The 12,540-nt window shown below is 35.6% G+C and overlaps 1 protein-coding gene across 49 annotated transcripts in view; it reads right to left on the bottom strand.

Annotated features, from left to right (window-relative positions):
- The window catches only part of LOC120889308 (uncharacterized), a 306,686-nt gene that overhangs the window by 225,797 nt on the left and 68,349 nt on the right, over window positions 1–12,540 (bottom strand). For 27 of the 49 annotated variants that reach the window (XR_013424946.1, XR_013424945.1, XR_013424947.1 and 24 more), the window contains 4 exons: window positions 10,825–10,986; window positions 6,039–6,084; window positions 4,615–4,704; window positions 2,167–2,784 (listed from right to left, as the gene is read on the bottom strand). The exons of 8 other annotated variants lie outside the window; for them this stretch is intronic. The gene's annotated coding sequence lies outside the window, so the exon portion shown is untranslated. Of the gene's footprint in view, window positions 1–1,892; window positions 1,965–2,166; window positions 2,785–4,614; window positions 4,705–6,038; window positions 6,085–10,824; window positions 10,987–12,540 lie in introns of all 49 variants that reach the window. 14 more of the 49 variants (XM_078019425.1, XM_078019400.1, XM_078019401.1 and 11 more) reach the window with 9 other exon arrangements.

Genomic DNA, 12,540 nt, shown 5'->3' with positions numbered 1-12,540 from the left:
ATGATTTAGAAATGATGACATTTGATTGAATTGATTGATTTCCAAGAGAAACGGCATAACAAAGTTTGTTTCCAATAAACTTTACAATCATTTCCACAAAAATAAGAGTATTTTTTCTTGTTTTCAAAACAATTATAATAATTATTTCCATTTTCTCTTATTTTTTCTTCAAGTTCTGAGATTGTTAATAGAATAAAGATAACTGAAATAAAGTATCCATAGATATGTCAAGTTAAAGTCTCATTCAATTTCCTGGACAACTGACCACAAGAATGTCATTTGTCTGTACTGAAGGGAAACTGTATCCCGAATGCTAAATAGTGGCTATTCTTAGAGGTAGGGGGCTTTCCTTAACATGGAAACTAAAGAATTAGACATTCAACTCTCACAACATCCTTTTATTGTCTGCCCTATAAGTTTGTTCACAGACTTAAATACTTGGGAAAACGTTTTGCGAAGAAAAATGTGAAATGCTTATTCGTGGGAATTCTTTACTCCACCCAGGAAACGATAAATGGTACTTAAGAACTACTCTTTAGGAGTGAGCTGTTTATTGAAATAAGGGAGGCTAATTGTCAAAAATGATGAGAAACAAATGCGAAAGCCCTATGTTTGGAGCTCTGGCCACATGGAACATTAAACAAGCATATGCTGTGTTTCAAAAGAAGAGGCATAGTTTTGGAAGATGCCATTTTTTTTTTGGAAAAAGTATTCAGTGTAAGAAGAAAAAAAAAAGACATGGTCGCCAACAGCAGTTACAGAAGAGGGAAAAACAAACATGGAACATGACTGCCAATGTTGATTTCTCTGAAAAGTTGAGGCTTCACTTTGACATCAGTTGAGTTTTTTTTTTTTTTAATAACGTTTACTGATAGCATGATTTTATTCTGTTGAAGGCACATCTTGAAGGGGTGAATGTGTGAGAACTGCTGGAGAAAGGACAGAATTCTCTGTGGAGGTGAGACGTATAGTTGTGCTTGGCCGAGTTCTCAATCTTTCTAAGGTTTTGTCTTTAATTCCCAGAACATTCCAGTAGTTTCTCAAACTTGGTACTAATGAGATTTTGGGCAGGTAATTCTTTGTTGAGAGGGGCCTGTTCTGTGTGTTGAAGAATGTTTAGCAGCAGCCCATCCTCTACTTACTAGATGCCAGTAGCAATTCCCACCCAGCTATATTAACCAAAATTGTCTGCAGGCATGGTCAAATGTCCCTGGGGAAGTGCAAAGAGAGAGGTGGTGGAGGGAATTCTTCCCAGTGTATCCATTGCTTAGAGGTAAGAGCTTGATCTAGGATTTTCTGAAAAACCATGCATTATTGCATATTTATGAACATTTTCAGCAAAGGTGAAAACTTTACAGTGCCAAGACAAAATAACCCGGGTCTTAGATGGGTCACACTACAGAAGGTCAGTAAATTGATGATTCTCCATGCTTCTCATCAACAGCTCTACTTCTAGTACTTCTACAGATCATCTGCAGTCTAGATTACTAGGGAAGCACATGGACTTGAGAGCCAAACTGATGTGGATTTTGGACCCAGCTCCATCAATGAGGAAGGGCTTGTTGTTTGACCTCTATGAGCCTCAGTTTTTCTCATCACAAAATGGGGTCGACACTGACTTCAGAGAATTCTTGCAAGGATTAGTTAAAATGACATATCTTAATACTCATGCCTGGTAATCCCCTAATAAATCATCAATTTGTTATTATGTGCTATAATAATTGCACCACATTCAGTTTCAGTGAAGTAGGTACGTCATCCCTTTGTTTAACCACTAAACCCATCATGACTGACAGATCTCATTAACTGGAACACATTTAAATAATCATACAGTAGGATCTACAAATAATTAGAGCTCTTTCCAGCTTTTATTTTGACTGGCCTTTAGTTACCTTCATGTCGGATGCACTTAGTCCCTTGTTTCTCAGCCATCAGCCCACAGTTTTTGTTTTCGGCAGGAGGGCCTGGTGAAATAGTCAGCATCAACTTCACTTCAGTTTGACAAACGGCAGAGTTGTTTCAATAAACACAACACACTGAGTTGTGTGCAATTAGGAATGGGCAAGTGGTGACCAAGAATGTCCTACTTATTCCACCAGGTCCCTGTAGCCCAGTCAAAGCATTTCTCTGCAATCACAAGGAGATTCAGGTTGCTGAAAACCTTACCTTAAACAGAAATGCACCAGCCACAGGAGAGGGGGTTAGGAAAGACTCTCACAGCTGTCAAGAGCAGATGATGATTCAAGTGACAAGAAGAAACAGGCCCATCTAGGGTGTCTCCTGCTCATTTTTGCTGAAAAATTTCCAAAGACCATACTTTTTAGCATTGTGAAAAGAGACCAATGACTACTATGAGAAACGAAATACTCTTCTCTGCAAAAGCCTCCCGGAGGGATGAGTATATTTACAACACTTGGGGAATGGCCAAGCTGGCGTGTCTTTCAGCACAGCATGAAGAAGTGATCAAGACTAGTTTACAGTGCATGTTTTTTCTATAGGGAAACATGCTAAATATCTCTCCAAGAGCGGCGTCACCTGGAGAGCTCTTTGAAGAATTCTACCAGGGAAAGACGATGGCTCATCTACAATCCCTGACACTTGGCAGAATCATCTGCTTCAGCCAGTTGTGCAACTTCACAAAGACCTCATCTGGGGACCTGAAGAAAACATCGTTGGTCTTCTGTTTGGCCTAAAAAAGTAAACCAATGGATAACCGCTGTCGCCTGTCTCTTCAGGCCCATCTCCAATTCAGCATACCTGGTCATTTGTATTTGCAGTTCCTTCCTGGGAGCAAGAAAACAAACCATTGCTCACATCAGCTTAGGCTGAAGACAGATATTGATCCACTTAAAGAAAATATCAGAAACAAAAACAATCAAATATCTGAAGACAGATATTGATCCACTTAAAGAAGGGCAGAGTTGGTTCAGGAAGGGAAGATTCCTTTCCCTAACTGCCCCCCACCCCCATCAAAGGAAAGAGAAAATTCAAACTCCAACCTCAAATTTCCTGTGGAGCAAGTATCTCTCAGCAGGGGACTGCTGCCCTAGGCACACACAAGGAAAGGGGTCCATCCTGCTTTCAGTCATTTCCTACAGAGAATCTTGATGTACAGCTGTATTGATGCTTCAAATCAGGCCTAACACCTGCTTTTGTAAATGAAGTATTATTGGAAACAACTAGACCTGTTCATTTACATATAATGTATGGCAGGTTGTGTGCTGCTAAATAGTTACTCTAGAGATTATGTAGTCTCCAAAGTTGGTATCTCCTATACGTCTCTTCACAGAGAGAAACAAAAAGTGCTAATCCCTGCTTTAAATTATTCTCTCTAAATTTAAAATATGCCTTCAGTAAATTCAAAATGGTTGTAAGGGAGTCAAACCTATCCAGTCTGTTTTCTTTAAAAGAAAATAGTTTATGTATTTATTGCTGTACTTACCTGACATATTTCATTGTTTATATCTCCAATTTTTAAAGGCTAAAATATATGTGTCAATATATTGATGTTTTCAGTCTTCTTTTGCATCAGATAAAGTTGGTAGTTTATGGACAAATAACTAGGCTCTCCATTCACTCCAAAATGTCCTAGAACCACATGGATGACTGCATTTCTCTACTTCAACTATTTTTATTTTTTATTTTTTTGATTAAACAACTAATTTTAAATCATAAGCAGATGACAAAGTTTTTTTTCAATATTTTAACATCTTACAAAGTCTACAAAGTCTGTACAATATTTTACAAAAGTCAATATGTGCATTCTAATTATTACTGATTGATCCTATTTTCCCCAGATTTCAATGAGATGAACCCTGGGATTTTCTGTAACTCAAGATCTCAAAATTCCTGGTGCTAACAGACTAAGACCCTTATTTATAGTATTCCATTTTCTATCATTTCTCTGTAATTGCTAAAATTTCCTGGATTGTTGGTCCATGAGAAAGGTTTTATAGATTACATCAGGATCTACAGGGTCCATACCCTATTTCCTCTGATTTTTCAATTTAGTGACAAAACAAAAGGAAATTTTAAAAAATGGAATAAAAACAAGATAAAATAAAAGTCATGTAAGTAGCTTCTACCCTTTTCTCCTTGTAAGCACTTTTTTTTTCTATTAGAGTTTGGTTTATAAATGACTTTAAAACTAGAAAAAAATATATACAATTATTTCAAAAACAAACAGCCAAACAAAGAAACAAACAAAAATGGGTATCGAAGGCCTGCCCTGCTGTATTCCAGCAAAGCAATGTTTTGGTCTATAGTGATCATAAGAACATCTACAACAGGGTCCTCCCTCAGGAAACCCTCAATCCTAGGAGGATGGTAAGCAGATACACCACAAATCATATTGAAAATGGGACTTTGAAAAGAAGCACTCTGATGGAAGACAAGCAAAGTGCTGTGGGAACAGTGCAGCAAGCAACTAGCTGCAAATGAGGAATTAAGACGGGTTGCAGAAAATATTTCCTAAGAGCACACACTGGAATTTACTCGTGAAGTTTTTGATCAATGTAAAAGGGTGAGCATTGAGGGCGCCAGTCCACCCTACTTCAAGAAAAGAAAATATCAGAAACAAAAGCAAAGAGATTCATGTCTCTCTTAGTCACTTACCAGATTGCCTTGAAAGGACTGGTTCAAGGTCTGATTTCCCATCAAATCTCAAATTCTCAAGAAGAGGTCAGTCACGTCTTGATTGCACCACTAAAGTGTCACACATGAATGTCCCCTTAATTAAGCAACGACTCTAGCATGTGGTGTAGTCAGTACCTTATTTAACTTGTTTTCAATTGCAGTTCATGTTTTCAGAAATTTAAACTTTTGAAAATGTATAAATAATTTTAATTCTGGCCTAAGTTTTAGCAGTTAACAGATTCTTGAGCTCCTAATCTATGAGCTAGGGGTGGTGGAGACAAGGTAGGACTGATAATACACCATGGAGATCAGGATAAAATGAGACAACATGTACCAAGTGTCTAACCCCATATTAGACCCACAGGAGATGCATTTTATTTTAAAATAAAGATCACCAATTAGGATTTTCATTTGCTTAATACTATCTTAGAATTTTGTAAAACTGTATGTTGAGGTTAAAGGCTTGTTGAAGTCACTCAGTAGACAAGTCTGTTTGTTAGCTTTACAAACCTGAGATTTTTTTCAAACACAGTCATTGTTTTATCCCAGGACCCTGGCATCTGTCAAGACACACGTTATGAACTTGAATCTAAGGAGGACGTGATGGGCTCATCACTATCATTCTGCCACCAGCCCCACCAATGTTTTTAACCCTGTCCATTTCTAATTTCATAAGTAGAAAGAGCAGGAAGATCGTTTTTTTTTTTGTTCTATTTTTTTTCTGTCCCTGAAATAGCTGTTTTCCTACATTGTACATCTTATACTTGAAAATATGAATTAAATATTCCTCTTTCCATGAATACAGAGCCTCTTTTTTCTTAAATCAAAATAAAATAATTCTGGGCAATGTTATTTTAAGCTTTAGTTTATAGTTTTTGTACCTCTTATTTTTAAAACCCATGTTATTTGGACTCATATATTTATTTTAAATGTAGAGCTAAAAGAATTTTCAGAGAAATCTCCTTAATGACTCCTAACAGCCATGACTGTCTGCTCCTTTAATGCTTTCACCTAAACTCAGCGTCCCACCCCGCTGCCAGTGCTGAATCTACCCCAGGCTGTTTGTCATTCAACACTCAATCACTTGTCTGTGCTGGATCTGGCCCTCTTTCCACACAGCTTCAAATTTCACTTATCCTACTTATTTTATTTTATGTTCATTATTATCCATTACTCTTGAGACTGAGGATGCTTTCATTTTACAACTATATCATAGGTAATAATGACTGAAGCCTCTTCTTTCACACTATGGAACTAGTAAAATAGATTTATCTTTCTGATAAGCTCAGAACTCAAGAAATGCCAGGAAAACTTTTTAAAAAACATAATACCATAAAACACAAGTAATATAACATAAAGCATAGAAATATATATTTAAATTTTTATATGAAAAATATTTTTACCTCCTGCTTCTTTTTGTGTTGGTGTCCCACATCAGATTCCAAGTTCCTTGATAGCAGAAATAAAGTTCAGTTAGTTTATGTTTTTTTGTCTCAGTGCTTTAATATAATATCTCATATGTTATGTATTCTCAAATGCATTTAAGTTTCTAGAAGGTTGAATTTTTATTAGAGTTGTTTCCAGCAACACCAGGATCTTTCAAGAGCAATGAACTCTTAACTGCACACAAAGTTTCTCTGGATTCACATGAGTAGGATATGAATATACCAATGGGGGGAAAATGTAACCCAAATATCCTGAAACCCAATGTATTCTTGACGCTTTAAATTAGAATGCCCAAGAGAAAATAAAATGTGTCTTCCATTAATTAGAAATTCTCTTACTATACTAAATAACATGTTGGTTATTCAAATTTAAAAACTGAGTATTATCTTGCTGTTTTCAACTCTCAGGAGAAAGGAGGCAGTGAAGAAAAGAGGAGGCAGTGGAGGATGAAGAGGGAAAACAGGAAAGAAAAACAGAGCAAGAAAGATGAAGGAAAGGAAGAAGAAAAGGCAAGAAGGAATATACTAATTTATACTTTTTGTGTATTTCAAGCAACTTTTACAGTTTGTCTGAGAGTGAGTGTAAATTAAATTGAATACCCATATGTCAGGTTTTTTTAAAACTCCACTACTATACAGTTACTTTCAAAAGGAAAAAGTTTTGATAATAAACTTGGTCACTTTTTAATAAAATTCCATAGTTGATCCCAAAATATAATAATATAAAAATGAAAGAATATTATTGAATTAAAACAAATCATTATCTTATATTTATTGCTACTGTGATTTTACAAGTTGCTTGTAAAATTATCATCATACAAAGTCAAGGGCTGTGCCTGACATTGGCTCACAGCCTATCTACTGTAAGAGACCAGCCACTTCCCCTCAGGCTTTCTTCAGTCTGACATGTCTATACTTCCATGTGCTAAGGAAACACCCCAAACTCCATCATTTCTTTCTGACATTGTATCTCCATGAGATTGTTTGGCCTTCACATAGCATAATCACATACTTTGTTTATGTAGGAAATCAATTCCTGCTATCTTCTTCACTGCCCTTTTTACAGTAAATTAGATACCAATTTCATTTTTATAGCATTAAATCAAAGTCACAACTTCTAAAATAACTCAATAATTAAAATCTTAGCCAATTAAAAGGTCATCCATTGTTAGTCATCATTGCAAAGGGAAAGTTTTCTCACGATAACTGGCAAAGGAATTCACCTCAATGGCTGCCTTGGGACAAGTGTTTTGACATTAGGTTGGGCCAAGGATATTAGGAGTTAAATGATAAGTTCCTAGGGTGATCTCCCAGCATTGATGCAATACTAACACAAAGAAAGACCCTATATCTTCAGAGTACTTGATATATGAAGCATACACATTTTTGTAATTCAATAAAATAAAAAAATAAGCAGATAAATTGTGATAGAACTTACAACCCTGAAGAATACACCAGACTTTTCCTATTTGAAAAACATTACTGTTTTTGATCCGACCTTGAACATTAAGTTTAAATTATGTTGAGATACTTTCAGACACTTCTATTATCAAAGAAATGCTTGACTAGACTGAATTTATTTTCCAAGGTAAGGAAAACTTTTGCTTTATTTTTAAGTCCTTATAAAACAATTTTTGAATCATAAAGTATAGTTTTCCTAAAATATTGTTTAATCAGCAATTTTAGTTTTATCAATATGCTCTACTATCTGAGAGTTTTTCTCTTACTGGGTTCTAGTTGCCAAGACTTTATCCTCCTACCACCTGTAAACAAGGAAGCTCAGGAAAAAAAAAAAAAAAAAGGAAGATAGCTGATAATGTTTCTTTTGATTATTATTATTATTACTACTATTGTTATTATTTGCAAATAAGCTCCTTATTGTTTTTGTTGTTGTTGTTTTAGTTACACATGACAGTAAAGTTCATTTTAGCATGACTATACAAGTATGGAATATCTTATTCTGATTCAGAATCCAGGATCCCTCCTTCCCTTTCCCTCTCCCATTCTCCTATTCTCTTCCCTTTGTTGACCTTTCTGCCATTTACCCATAGTTTTTTTTTTTAATCAATTTCTTCTCAATGTACACAATATTGAGATTCACTGTGGTGTATTTATATATGTACATGAGAAAGTTATGTCAGATTCATTCATTCTACTGTCTTTCTTTTTCCCATGTTCCTCCCTTCCCTTATTCCCTTTTGTCTAACCCTCTGAACTTTTATTCTCCGCTGTCACCAACTCATTGCAGGTTAGCTTTCACGTATCAGAGAAAACATTTGACCTTTGGTTTTGGGGGATTGGTTTATTTCACTTAGCATTATAATCTCCAGATCTGTCCATTTACTGACACATGTCATAAAGTCATTCTTTTTATGACTGAATAATACTCCACTGTGTGTATACACCAGAATTTCTTTATACATTCATCCATTGAAGAGTACCTAGACTGGCTCCATAGCTTAGCTATTGTGAGTTGTGCTACTATACACATTGATGTGACTGTGTCACTATTGTGTGACAATTGTGTTAATTCCTTTGGATAATACCGATGATTGGAATGACTGGGTCAATTGGTGGTTCCATTCCTAGTTTTTTGAGGAATCTCATGTTTGCCAGAGTAGTTGCACCAATTTGCATTCCCACCACCAATGTAGATATGTACCCTTTCCCCCACATCCTTGCCAACATTTATTGTTACTTGTATTATTGATAATTGCCATTCTGGCTGGAGTGAAGTGAAATCTCAGTTTAGTTTTTTAATTTGCTAGAGATTAGAGATGTTGAACATTCTTTTCATGTATTTGTTAACATTATTGCTTTTGAGAAGTTTAGCTCCTTTGAGAATTTATTCATTGGGTTATTTGGTTTTTTGGTGTTGAGTTTTTTTGGGTTTTTGTATATCCAGGATATTAATGCTCTATGTGAAGTATGGTGACAAGCATTTCTCTCTTCACAATCTTGATAGCTTGCTACGGTTACATACTATTGCTTCACCTAATCTAATTTTTAAAAAATCAGTTTATAAATAATGGTATTTCTTTTTCTTCCTTTCCTTTTTATTTATTTATTTAACTGACAGATATATCCCTTTAGAAGACACGTTCTTCACTCCATATTGCTGACTATTCCTTTTTCTTTTTCCAAGTTGAATTTTTCCCTAGGAGGTATAATCATTCTTTCAGAGAAACTATCATTTTATCTGAACATGTCATCATTCAAAATGTCTGTGTCCACCAAAAGATAGGAAATCCAGCAAAATGTAAGGTGCAGTTAAAAAAAAATAAAATAAAAAACAACCATGTGATTATTTGAAGTCTGTTTTCTCTTTTCAGAAAAAGCAAGTTTGGTCTTCAGAACACCAGCTAGATAAGCATCAAATCACATTAAGTAACCATGTAAACCTATTCCAAAGAACCAATTTCAGAATTACTGGGTTTCCTGACTTTAGACAAGATAATGTCATTTCTTGTGGTACAATTTGCTGAAATTCAAATTTAATGTAGTTTAAACTCATGGCCATTACCCACAAATACAGAGTTATCTTGCCTTATGAGATCTAGTACATTTCTGGTTTACTCTGATATGATGAAACTTCCATTCTAGTATGTCAATTTATATGAAAGGGTATATTTAGAAATAAATATGAAAGTAACTTTGAGGCATGGAAAATTCACTTCTTTTAAGAAGTATTTTGTTTTGAAATTCTTGTTTAGTTTTCTTTATGTTCACAGAGTTAAAACAAATCAGCAGTTTATAATGTCCCCAATTACAATCAAAACCAAAGAGTTAATACCAATAAAGCAACTTTAAGGAAACCATTAGTGTACTAGGGTAGCTGTTAATGGTTATAACTGTAATGGAAATATTTTATGTCTACAGTGCCTTTCATTGCCTTTCAAAAGACTTACTGATAGATATTTTTATTTTACCCAAATAAACCTGCAATTTCAATTATATGTACTTCTATAAATTTGCTTCAAATATCATCAATAATCCTACACACAGATCACTCAGTTTTAGAATCTCAATTACTTTTGCACTCAGTTAATTTAAAGACTATTTCTTGGTGTTCTAAAGCAACTTCCTTCCTGGGAATGGATTACAGGTATTATTAAAGTTAAACATCTGTTGTAAGAAACATGGGAATAGATATAGATATATGCATTCCTTTGCTAGGTCAATAATAGACATTTTAATAACCAAGAAAATTAAATTGAGGGAAAATTTGTCTCCTCTAAGTAAAACCTAGGCATATTTAATTATTTTTCCAATTTAAATATTTAAATACTGAAATGCTTTGTATTTTTAAAATTCATACTAATACATTACTTAGGTTCAATAGTGGTCTCACATATTGGAAGGCACTCCATGATATGAGGATCCTCTGGGAGTGTTTTTCTCCTCCCTGCTGTGTGGACTTCTCTGGGGGCATGCTGATCTGCTGGCACCTTCACTAAGAGATAATGTTTACTGTGTGCTGAATGACATCAGGTGGTCAATGATCTTCTCTTAGAATTGTTCACAGGCTCCCAAGGTTCATTCATGAGCAATTCAACAAAGTTACATAAGCACAACAGCAAGGGGCTTTACCCAGGAGGACTGCTATGAGGACTAGAGGGTTAAGGTTTGAAAGTGTTCCTAGCACACTGCCAGATCCTCCATGACTGTTTATGACACAAAAGAACAATCCAATTTAAAATCTAAACAGAAGATTTAGTTGCTGATTTATGACCAGGCCTCTTACCTGGGGTCCATGGATTTCTCTCACTCTAGACACTTCAGGTAGCCTGTGAGCCCTCAGAGTTGTGAGCAAGATGGGGGTGAAGATGTACCTGGGAATTTTTCTGGAGTCCATTCCTCTCATCAAACTCCAAAATCTCCTTCACCCAAGAGAGGTTAGGAACTCCTGCCAAGTAGTGATCATATTGTTGTCAATAACACTAATGATATGACATAGAATTTCCTTCCTTTCACACACACCATACTCCCACAAACCTATCAAGAAAAATCCAAATTACAATATTTGGTGTCTGGTACTAACAATTCTCCAATGGTTTTACATGTAAAGTATACAGCACACACACTGCACCATTGGTTCACCATTACCTAGTGAAAAGCTTTCTCCTTTTTTTTGTCCTCCTCCACCCCTTTAATCAGTTAATCTCCTTCCATTCATTTCTGGATAAAATAAAAGTCAAAATATTCATAAGTGGCATGTTGGGCAAGATGAAGATGCAGAGGTTCTGTGAATCTGGGTAATTCTAATATTTGTAAAACAGCTTAAAATTTAACAGATTTATTGTAAGTTAAGATCTAATTCATTTTCACTTATTGGATTAGAAAGCAGTGATTAAATAACTGGGCCAATTTCTTCCAGACTGTCCAAGGCTGAGCTAAAATTTAAGGCTATGAGTTTTAACTCAAAATCCTATGTTCCACCACTGATGTCTTTTCCAAAGAAATAAAGTTTGGCCCTCTTCCTCCACAATGCTCCATTAAAAGAAGATTCCAGAAATATAGACATGTCAATTACTGGGGACCTGTGCTGGCAAATATTAGAGGATCTGAAAACACACTAATAAAGCAACTTTTTAACTTTCTTATCCCAGACATAACCAGAAGACCCTTCATAAAACAAAAGCATGGAAATGATCTCCTATATCCAGATGTGTCTTTGAACAGAACCCCCTCAGGATGGAGAGCTGAGATGGAAAATCTTGTTTTATTCTGTTTTCTCTAATGACCTTCTCAAAACACACATTTTGAATGAATGAGAACCCTAAAGGAAAATGCTTGTCTTCTCCTCTCTCCCTGCTATAGCAGACTCGGGGGTTCAATTCTCCTTCTCCAAGGCCCTTCCCAAAGTACCACTCCTCTTCACCTAACACTGTTTGGTCTTCCTGAGGCTCTGTTTCTGCTACAATGAGATCTTTGATATCTTTGTCAGATCAATCTTTTTTAAATCATAAGACAAATGTCATTAGTTGCCAACTCACAAACACTTCACAGAACACTCTACAGAATACTGTTAAGGCCTTTACATCTAGATTCAACTCATCTCTTTTCTTTTGTCTTTCAGTTTCCCTACACCAAAGATGTCAAATATGATGCACATTTATCACTGTTTCCCTCCCAAGTTCATGGATCTGTTTAATAAGTAGTAGTTGAATGACTACCGCGTGCCACGCACATATTCTGGTAAGCGCTAGTAACATCACAGGCATGTGGCCCCTGACATCAGAAACCTCATAATTAAGCAGAGAAGACTACAATTAAGAGACTAAACTACAAGTATTACTAAGGAAACAAAGTAGTTGCTAAGACATAGAAAATGAGGGTGGAGATTGTGGAGAACAGAACGAGATCAGATATATGGGCTGATTGGAGAAGGCATAAGAGGAATGTAGTGCGTAAGTAGAAAGAAGTCACTTGGACATAAAAGCACCACAGACCAGGGACC

The sequence above is a fragment of the Ictidomys tridecemlineatus genome, chromosome 8, assembly GCF_052094955.1.
Source record: "Ictidomys tridecemlineatus isolate mIctTri1 chromosome 8, mIctTri1.hap1, whole genome shotgun sequence".
Lineage (NCBI taxonomy): Eukaryota > Metazoa > Chordata > Mammalia > Rodentia > Sciuridae > Ictidomys > Ictidomys tridecemlineatus.
The sequence above is the reverse complement of the archived record's forward strand: the minus strand, read 5'-3'. Positions and strand labels throughout refer to the sequence as shown.